A 12,027-nucleotide genomic window follows, 5' to 3' on the forward strand; every position below is an offset into this window, starting at 1 on the left:
CAGGGACAATTATAGAAAATGTTCCTCTTCGTCAAATGGGACTTGTATGGGAAGCTCTCCCACAGACCAAATTAACTCTCGTATCACTTTTCAATGTTTCAACAAACTAAGAGTTAAAAAAAGAACCTAAGAGAGATAAAGGCTCCTGTCCACAAATATTCATCTTATTGAATGAAGTATATTAGTACTTGTTTTTATATATTTATTTGCCGGGTACTTCATATGTTCGTTTCGTACATTAAGTTACACTGTCAAGTTATTGGTTTTCCGATAGGGCAAATGTATAAAAATGCCCAAAGCATGCTTAGGATGTCGTCATACCAAACTGTTTTACAAGTAGGATGACTTGTCATTCCTTTTGTAAACTTTCCTTTCCTTTAAAAGAGAGAAGAAAGATACCAAAGGGACATTCAAACTCATAAGTCGAAAATAAACTGACAACTCCATGGCTAAAAAAGAAAAAGACAAACAAACAACAGTACACAAAAGACAATATAGAACTCTAAAGATTGAGCAAGGCGATTTTCTATTAGCTGAATCCTATAAAGGTGACATGTCTTATGTGGTTCTCTATGTGTGTATTGATCAAATTGGTCAAATTTGTGCATATTATACGACATATATAGGGTTTTACATATATGGACGCATGATAAAGTGACGAGGAAAGTGGTATTTCGCACCATTATAATAAATTTGAATGTTTACAAAAAAAAAAGCTTGAAGAACGATCCATTTAATCATAATGTCTGGCTACATGAACGAATTGGCAAAAGTTATACCACAGAATTCCGATACGTTCCACAACTCTGCTCTATTTTCCTTGTCTATGACTATGACCGAATGCAGCGTGCAGCCTTTTTTTTTTTTTACATGAAAGGAGTAATACAATAGATGGTACTAGAGGAGCATGAACTCTTTCCAGATTACCACAGTTCACTCTGGTTTATGATTTAAGTTTAAGATACTTTTATTTGCTCAAGACAAAAAGGGTCAAACACAAGTAAAACGTGTTATTTTTTATGTTAAGTTTTCTGTGTAGTGTATTGTGGACTGCTGTTCATTCGTCATTGTCTTTCTTGCATTGGTAGGTGTTTTATTTCCCTCTTTTTACATTTGTTTAGTGCTGTTAAATCATTACTCCTTTTTTCTTAAAATAGATATTGATTCGCCAAACAACACGCTGAGAAATATACTTAAGAACCAGGGCCCATATGCATAAAGCTACTTAAGTTAAGATATCCAATCGTAATACTAATTTATCGTAGGACATGTAGAAAAATCCGTCCGTTCGGAACAGATCTTTTCTTAAGTAGCTTTATGCATACGGGCCCAGCCCATTAAACAATTATACAAAATCTTATTCATCGATAGAAAATCTAAAGGTGAAATCATATACATGTGAAGTGTTTTATATTTCCTCTTACCGGATGATATATGAATTCTATAGAATGCACTATAAAACACACTGAAATAGATATCATTCGTAATATCATATAGAATCTTTTGTAAAATGCATGCTAAATATCTGTTCTTGAAAGGCAGTAAATTGAAAAATATCAGTCATTTTATTTCAATCTACACAAACTTGACAGCTGATTGACAAAATGATGATGTGTAGCCTTTCATGCGGTTTGTTACACAATTTTGATATCCCAAATTCTTACGAGGACTACTTCTAAAATATTTATATTCTCAGTTTTTTCTTTCCTATATATTTGAACTTATTTTATAATTCATTATTGACAAAATGACCTACATATTGTTTTTTTCTTACACGGCCTTTCTACGTTTCGGTAGGAACCGTTTTGAAAGTATAGAGATCGATGTTGGGATGTAATCAGGCACTTCAAAATCAACAGACTATAGAACTCGTATGATCATATTTTCTAGAAACATTTACAATAATTGAAGCGGTATTGAATGCTCAATTTTGAGATCTTTCTTGATTTTCATTGAACGAGGTATTATAATATTATAAGGCGATTGTTTGCCTCTTGATGTCTAATTGGGTAAGGTGGCTCTTTTGCTGTTTTTTTCTTCGACGTTTTCCTCACAACTCTTTAATGTATTCATATACAAAACGTGAGAAAATATTCTAAAGGAATCAAATAGTAAAAGATGTACGCGATGTCATCCCCTTATAGAATAGAAGTGCTTCCCCTTTGGTGTATATGAAAGAGAACATCAGAGTGTTTTTAAGAACGGGTAAATAAGACAGAAGGATGAACGAACAGGCATCACTACCATTATACACCATTCCAAAGTCGCTTTATTAAGCAAAGGTATAATTATGTCGAGGTAAATTGAAGTTGTCGATTGTGTCAAAAAGTTCCATACCTCTTGATTCCTTTAGTTTGAATATATTATAATGTTTGATCTTGTATTGATATGATATAGACAATAGTAAAATATAAGGGCTAGTTTTATGTCTCAAGGTAAATGATCAGTTATCTTGCAATATTATTTTAAGAATGTCGAGTATTCGTACATGTGTATGTTCTTATACTCTTAATGCCAAATAATAATGCATTATTAATTCGGTCTCTCCGGAATTTTTTTTACCGTCAAGCATATAGGTATTGAAACATATTCAGGGCGAAAACATGTTGATTTAGTTATACGAACATAAACTGCCCAATACATGATTTGTGGGAATTAAAAAATGCCAGCTTACAGGGTAATAGTTCTTAGGAAGGCTTCTCACCTCTTCCAGGTCTATTATTCTGAATAGAAGCCGACCATGTTCTTACTCGTACGTTACAGTAAACTCATCAGACAAGCAGAAAATAGCTGCAGTTTAAGTCCTGGGGGTTATTCGATCAGGAATTTTACCCACAATCTCCATCGTTTGTTGTTCTTTTACAATCACAAGCGACTCTTTTTGGTCTTTCGTATATCTATAAACATTGGAAGATAAGGTAAACGTTGAAATTAGCATGAAACAATATATATGATATACTTGAATGTTAGCTCTCGAAAATGCAACTCGTCATATTATACATATTATACACGTTATATTAAGATTCAAAAATACTTATTATCATACCAATATTCTTATTAATGTAATGACACCTTTAATGTCAACGGCTTTATTGCAATCTGATAAAAGGACAATATCAAATATTGTTAGTAAAATTTAGTTTTAATTAAGAAATAGTACAAAATCTACTTAAAATATTTGACTATTAGCATTCTGTTTTCATGATTTTAAATCTAAACATAAATTGTATATTGACCAACGGAAAATTCGATTATTGTGTTCGAATCTTTACTTTAATTTAATGTTGTAATTTTATCAGCATTTTTCACATGGGTAATTTGAATTCTTGCCAGTATTTTAAGTTTTTGTAAGGTTAAATGTCAAAATCTCTATCAATAATATTGAATTAAATAAAACAAATATTCAAAATCAATACAAAGGGCTTTTAATAATGCCAATAAAGGGATAAAAAGATTACAACCAGTCACGTGACCAATGAATGTTGTATAGTGTGCATGTAACATGTAGGTGACTAAATTTTAATTAGCTGAAAGTATTTATAATTGTGGATTTCTATTTTCAACACACAGATGGTGTTTGCGGTTAAATTATAAATATATTGAACTATAGTTTGTGTCAAAGAATTTTTCCAAAACAATTAATATGACTAAAAAAAATAAATGGTCGAGTTCATGGAGTACCGGTGTCATCCTGATTGTCCCACGTTGTACAATAACAAGTAACAATCAGTGTACTGGAAGTGTACGAGATAACAATCATTCCGTGTAGTACAGCAGGTTTTAGACTATAGCAAATAGATTTCTTTTCACTGAATTCAACAGCTCTAAGTTTAAACCTAATGATGAGCATACTTGAAAATACTATGTTCATCACTGTTTCTTTGAGGAACATAGAAGTATTTTCAAGTATGCAGATAGTAATTCATATCTGTTATATTTAAACAAAATGAAAACATAGAACTCTACAGCGAACTTTGTTGTATACTGGTGCTGAATTGGCGTGCTTTGTGTAGTGTTTAGTCCTACTGTGGATTCATTTATTTCGTGGGTATCAATTTTCGTGGATTGAGAAAAACTTGCATTTTCGTGGATATTTGATTTCGTGGTTTTGTAAATCTCTGCATATAAAGCCTTTAGAAAATTTTTTTTCGTTGAACATTTGAATTCGTGGTTCATCTGTACCCACGAAACCCACGAAAATTGGTATCCAACGAATAATGATGAATCCACAGAAAACACTTTTGCTTGGCCGTCCATTTAAGATTGTACTTTGCGTGCTTTGTGCACTGTTTATGTAACTGTTGAACAAATAGGAATTGTTTTGGTTGAGTTATCTAAACTCAATCAAAACCATAATTGTCAAACATTTTATGTTTAGATATGCATATATATAATGTCTAAAAATAGCAACAAATTTAGGCGTGGATCAGTTTGTGAAAATAAAACGATACAGTTACTGAATTGAAATTATATAAATGTCTAAGAATATAACTTAAACACGCTAATTGATACATTTAAAAGTTCTATTAGATTTTAAATAGAAATACGCAATATTTCGCTAGACAAACTAGCTTCATCAGGCGTGTGCATCTCTCAAGGTGAAATCGGATGCATGCAAAAAAAAATTGTAGCTTAAACTACACACAATTTGAGTAAAAGTTTAACATTTTTATTGATGTTCTATAAAATAACATAAAGGCAATTTTGTGTTTTGCAATTGGATGTTATAAAATATGTTTGTATTTTTACAACATATTTAAATACAACATATTTATAACATCCATTGCAAAACGCAAAATTGTATTTATGTTCTAACGTGTGGTACTTGCAAGTTGCAATATGTTGGTGTAACAGAAACACCATTTAACATCCGACTAAATAACCATCGGCCATTTTATACAAAAGAAAGAAACTGCCCAATCACAAGACATCTTTTAAGAGAGGGGCATGATTTTGAAAACGTCACATTTCAAATCATTGAGAAAAACCAAAATTGGGATACACAAGGAAGACAAAAGAGAGACAGATTTTGGATGCACCAGTTACGAACTCTTGAACCTGATGGACTTAATGAGAGACAAATCAAAACAATAATCTTGAAATCATACAATTTATAGAAATTCATACAATTTATAGAACATCAATAAATATGTTAAACTTTTACTCCAACTTTATGTAGTTTAAGCTACAAACATATATTTTTTTATAGAACATCAATAAACATGTTAAACTTTTATTTTTTTTGTCATGCATCCGATTTCACCTTGAGAGATGCACACGCCTGATGAAGCTAGTTTGTCTAGCGAAATATTGCGTATTTCTATTTAAAATCTAATAGAACTTTTAAATGTATCAATTAGCGTGTTTAAGTTATATTCTTAAACATTTATATATATAAGTCTAAAGATATGCACAACGGTACTAATATAAGATGGTAATATACGAAGATGATGTTATAAATCGTGTTGACAAATATTTCGGCTTAACAAATAGCCATCGTCAGTGTCAATAATTTTAACAATACTAATTGTACGTGTAAAATAGCTCAGTAATACAGGTAAGGTTTGGTCTATTGATTTAATTAAAATCTTGAACATCATAATAATAATATAAAACAAAACTCGATACTCAAATATACGTGACTGTGTATATTTACATCCCAAAATGAGTGTAAAATAAAACTGCTAGTATTTCTTATTGATGCCGTTTATATGATGTACATTTAGTTCCTTTATCCAAAAGCTTTCCCGAACCTGTCGCTGGGCATCACTCCAGTGAATGTTCTGTTCAATCACTAGGATTTTCATGCGGTTAAAGTCATCAAGTTTGTGACCCGACTGTCTGAAATGCTGAGAAACTGGGAGAAGTGGCTTCATAGAGATATAACTCCTATGGCCATTGAGGCGTTTGTGGAAAGGCTGCTTTGACTCACCAACATATTAGAGGCCACAAACCGAACATTCTAAAATGTAAATAACATTCATACTTTTGCAGGTTACATTGCAAAATATCCTATAGTTATTTTCGGTTGCCTTACTGTGAAAAGTTGATGAGTGATGCATCTGTAGGCAGCGTTTGCAGCGTTTTTCATCACACGAACGACATTCTCCAGAAGTACTTCTATTATCAGACACTTCAACCCGCACTGGCAGGTTCCACAGACTATTGGGGTGCCTAAAAGCTATCATGGGAGGCTCGGGAAAAATCTTGGATAGTTTGGAATTCTTTTCAACTGTTTTCCAATGCTCACGAATGACACAGAAGCTGTTTTTGAGAGATGGGTGGTAAGTAAGAACACATGGATTCCTTAAATTTATTTTTATCTGTGTATTCTAACAGATTACTCCTTGGGATAGTTTCCGCTTTCTGAAAACTTTTTTGGATAGTTCTATGTTCCAACACAGAAACAACTAAAAAAAGACTAAGTCAACTCGAAACCCGCTTGAAGAGAAGCGGCTACAAACACAGAACTATCCAAAAAAGTTTTCAGAAAGCGGAAACTATCCCAAGTAGTAAACTGATACAACTGTTCCTTATCTGCGCAGTATCGTCTATTCTAGACGATCCGGTACATATTACATTTGCTGGTTGGTCCTTTTTATAGACTTATATATTAAACAAGTGACAACTCTACGACAGATCCATCCATTGGATCACCGGTGGAGGTGATACACGGCTGAAAACACATATTATATTCATAATAACTCTACATATCAGCACAACAATGTTAAATTTGCAAATTTGCGGAAGCAATTTTTTGTTCTTCCTTCGCCGGGATTCGAACTCATGATATTGGGATATCGAGACAACACCGCCTGCACTGTATCCAGCGCTCTAGACCACTCGGCCACATAGACTGAACAACTAATTCAGCTTTCGGTGGTATAAATATATAGATCCGTTTGTTTGGCAATCGCCATGGCAGTCAGCAGGGTTTAAGAACATCCGTTGCTCGACCTGCTAGTCAAATGTGTTTAGTTAAAATATACTTTTTTCACATTTTTGGTCTTTTGGAAAATGTTGTTTGTGCTGTATTTATACCCCTCTACCAAGAAATTTGTTTTGCATGCACACATATAAAACTTGCGGTTTTTATCCAACGCAATCATAGGTTTGAACATTTTTTTCAATTTAAACTTGTTTATATTTTTTCGTTTGGGCTTGTATCATATTTGCCTTCAGGTTTATATATTCCGTTCATCCTATTTCGACTCTTCAAAATTCAAGAGTCAATCCTAAATTGAGGTAAATTATATGGCCTTCTAAATACCCTTTCAATTCATAACATCACTGAAGAGACATTAATTGTCGAAATCCGGATACGGTGTACCATTTTTGCACCTCATGTTTCCGGTATACCATCTTTTCCGCAAGTTTATTGTTTTATGTTTGGTATTAAATTAATAATTAAGACCCATTTTGTTACATCTGGTGATCCGTTTATTTGGCAATCGCCATGGCAGTCAGCAGGGTTTTAGGAACATCCGTTGTTCGACCTGCTAGTCAAATGCGTTTTGTTAAAATATACTTTTTCACTTTTTTGGTCTTTTGGAAAATGTTGTTTGTGCTGTATTTAGATCCCTCTACCAAGAAATTTGTTTTGCATGCACACGTATAAAAATTGCCGTTTTAAAACATTTGAAAATATGGAAAGTGCAAAATGATTGACAATTTCTGCAACAAGACACCTATGGACCCCTCAAAAAGTTGTTCCAAGTGTAATTTTACGTGCAGAGAGCGTGACACTCTCCCTACAGAAGGCGTCGGATTAAATTCTGACCAATCTTAAAGGATAACGTATGTAAAACACTGTGACTATGAGATGAAAAACAGCAATTCAAAAGCTGTTCCTTTGCTTTTGTGATTTTGTCATGGATGGATACCACACATCCTTTCTTTTCTATTATTATAATGATATAGGCCTACCCCTCTTTGGTATTGGAATTGTATAATTAACGAATATTTCTTTTTTTTTATAGGAATATCTTGAATGATTACCTCGAAAAGGATAAGGAAATGTTATGGACGATGGTTCCGAAGCCAACCATGTCTGATAATATGTATAATTTAGACTTTCCGTGGGACATCAGTTGTCAAGAACGTAAAGAATGGATACGGAATTATAAATATGGAATCAATGAAGCAGAACCGGTACGAGTCTATCAAATATCGATCCTTAATATTTATAAGGATCTAAACCAACATTTTCAATCACAATCTTTACAATTTGGGAATAATATCAAAAACCTTTTATTTGTTCTACTCTTTACACTACTATTTGCCATGCTCAAATAAAAGGACTACTCTATAATCTCCTTAAACAGCCTTTTCTACAAAAATGGGAAAACGTAGATACAAATTCCTTGTTTTAGGTCATGAAAAATCTTCTAACAACATTTTCACAGAAGATGAAATCATCAAAATGGTTTTGATCAACAGCATATTTGTTGAGTTTGGTGGTATAATATTTCAGCTGACAGTCGATATTCAAATGGGCACTAATGGTGCATCACTACTGGCGAACTTGTTTTTGTACTCATATGAACAAAATTCATGCAGAATCTTCTAAAAAATATAAAAAAGAAAAAGCGTTGCAAATTACTTTAATTTCACTTTCAAATATATTGATGATGTTCTGTCACACAAGAACCCATATTTCAATGAGTGCCTACATCTCATATATCCCAGTGAACTTGAAATTCAGGATATAACCAAAAGAAGAAGGTCTGCTTCATATTTTGATCTTTTCCTTCAAACTAGAATCTATGACAAACGTGATGATTTCAACTTTCCTATTGCCAACTTCCCATTTCTCAGCAGTAACATACCCTCTGCTCCATCGTACGTCGTTTATATTTATCGGTTTATGCGTTGCGCTCGTGCATGTTTACACTATGCGGACTTCATTAAAAGGGTGACTGTGCTCTTTACTCATAAACTGCTCCAACAGAGTTAGGATGAAACACGACTGAAATCAACACTGCATAGGTTTTACAGTCTCCATCAGGAATTCGTTAGCAGATACGATGTGTCTGTGCCTCAACTCACTAGCGACATGTTTTCGTGGTATTAGATATTTAGACACCAGTAAAGTCGTCTGATCTGTAATTTTACCAATTGTCCTATTCCTGGTCGTGACATTTTCACTGAGTGTGAATTTGCATGACGAGTGATACATGCATAGTTGGAGATGCTTACTATGTCGACGCATAAATCCTCGCCCCATTTAGAGTTTGTGCAATTCCCTCAGTTTTTGTTTGTTACCTTGATTTGACTACCCCTAAAAACATACTTAATCACAAAATAATGATCATAATGACTTGTTACCTTGATTTGTCTTTTCCTAATCAGATGAAAGAAGGTGTGTGCCAAAATACTGATTACTTATGCAAAAACCCTGCATAAATTATGATTAATTTTGTTCAAACTTATAATGTGTACCCACCGAATATAAAACTCTGCTGATTTCCATAACCTATGACAGCCTCTTTTTATATTTTTTTTCACTTCTTATGAATTTTTATGTGCCTCTTTGTATTTTTCTTATTTTTATCTATAAATACGAAATAAATATACAAATGTGAGGCCTTATATGTATTATCTACAATACATATCTTATTATGCATGGTGTAAGGTACTTAAATCTGAGTGTTGAAAAAAATACAAATATACATTTCTTATCGAATTACAATGAAAATCAAGTATCTATAAAAATACAGGGGGCCTCGGTGGCCGAGTGGTCTAAGTAGTCGAACTACTGTATCACTAGCCAGTCAACACTGAGGTTGTGAGTTCGAATCCCGCACGGGGTAGGTGCACTCGACTCCAATCTTAATTGACTAGGATTGTCAGTTTTCCTACCGAAGGTCGGTGGTTCTCTCCATGCACTCCGGCTTCCTCCACCAATAAAAACTGACCGCCACGAAATAGCACAATAGTGTTGAAATTGGCGTTAGAAACCAACCAATCAATCAATCAACATAAAAATACAACTTCTTTCCAAAATTTGTACAGCCACTAAAACAGACAGAATCCAATTATGTTATCTAATTTATCTAGTTGTTCGACGCTGCAGAAGTATTGAGACTCGGAAAAGATCTGATTGTACAGCAGAGTACCACAGCTAATAAGAAAGGCATCGAATGTCTAAGACGTCACGTGAAATCTCGTGGTTATCGTGTCCACGAGATTCACTTTCCAGACGATTTATATCCAATTCATATAGGTTGTATTTTAGGTATCCTTTTCATAAATTTGTAGTATAAGATTATAAACTGACTTTTTATGTATTTGCCTTGTTATACGATTGAGGGTAACTGCATTAGCCCTGAAAATCGAATAGTTGAGGTCCATTAAAAGTCATATTTACACTTATCTGTCCTATAAGTAACAATGCTTTTTGTCATTATTGATGATATTTCTGACTTCCAGTCCGAGTAATCAATACTTATGCTAATAATGGTATCAAGCAAATAGCAAGTATTTACTCATTATTGTATGCGTTCATGTTTTTTTATGTTAGTATGTCGAAGATGTCACACACGAAAATACTATGATTTTCCAAGTTTAAGAAAAACCTCTGAACATCATTTTAAAGATACACAATATGATAGAAAATGTATTAAATGCATCCAAATAAAACCGCAATTTGGAGAGGCGTAAACATTTTAAACCGTTAGTGAATAACCTTTATGACCCCAAGAGGTAATATTACCTTTTCCCGTATTGGCTTATAGATCGAAAAGCTATACATGCAAGGCAACGACATCGGTATTGCACATTTTCATCGATCTGTATTAGGGATGATTTGATCATACCAGTCAATAACAGTATGGAGATGCAGTTTGAATAACAATGAGACAGCTATCAGCCACAGACTTAAATGACAAAAACGAAATCAACTACAGGTTGTAAGAAAAGAAAGCAGGATAATATAATCCCGACCAATGGTAAATAAGGGAATAAATTACTTACATTCAATCTACAAAAATACAGTCAGATTGTTTACTCTCAAACGACAAGGAAGCTCTTAGGAATGTTGACTTATCTTTTAAACATACCTTAATTGTTTTAGTTAATAATTATTAAATATGACATCGTATTTGCTTTTCCTTTTTTGAATTAGCGTTTTTTCTTTTCTTTCAAAAATGAATAGACACAGTACATTGGTTCCTCTGGTACCGCCTACAAAAGAGAGAAAAGGTATCCTCGTCAATAGTCCAGAGAGACCAATCGCAAAGGAAGATAAAGAAAGAATTTTCAAAGGGTCTAATTGGAAAGTAAGTATTTATTTCAAACAGTATTGCAATACTGTACGATTGAAACTCATCAACTTATTATATGGTTTGGCTTTCCAACTGTTGTGATTCGAGCGCCACTGTCGAGTCTTTTATTTTGATAAGTGTGCCACTGACGAGTCTTATGTTTTGATAAGTGTGCCACTGATGAGTCTTTTGTTTTGATTCGAGCGCCATTGATGAGTCTTATTTAGACAAAACGTGCATCGCAAATGGTGTATGATTTTTGTTTTAAATAATTGAAATCATATAATCATTCTTATTTGCTATTGATTTTACTAAAACGTGTAATTTTCCTGTTTAAATGTAATAAAACAACGTTTACTTCTAAATTGGAGTTGGAAGAGGGAGTGGGGGGATTTCTGGTATTTGGAATCAAAAACATATGTATTCAACGACTATGAAAAAAACATAACTTCAAGTTACCAAATTTAAGTCGATGCACCTTTTTGTCAATTTGTTTCAATCATGCACAGGGTAAATAAATTAACAAAAATACTGAACTTCAAGGAAATTTCAAAACGGAAAGCCCCTTATCAAATGGCAAAATCAAAAGATCAAACACATCAAACGAATGGAAACCAACTGTCATATTCCTGACTTGGTACAGGCTTTAGAAATCATGTAAAAGTAGATTAAAATCATAACAGATACCCTGATAATGATTGAGGCCAAATTTGGTTTAATATTGGCCCCGTAATTTAATCAAAAGCAGAAGGCTTTTGTAAAG

Source organism: Mytilus californianus, unplaced genomic scaffold (genome assembly GCF_021869535.1).
Source record: "Mytilus californianus isolate M0D057914Y unplaced genomic scaffold, xbMytCali1.0.p SCAF_8, whole genome shotgun sequence".
Lineage (NCBI taxonomy): Eukaryota > Metazoa > Mollusca > Bivalvia > Mytilida > Mytilidae > Mytilus > Mytilus californianus.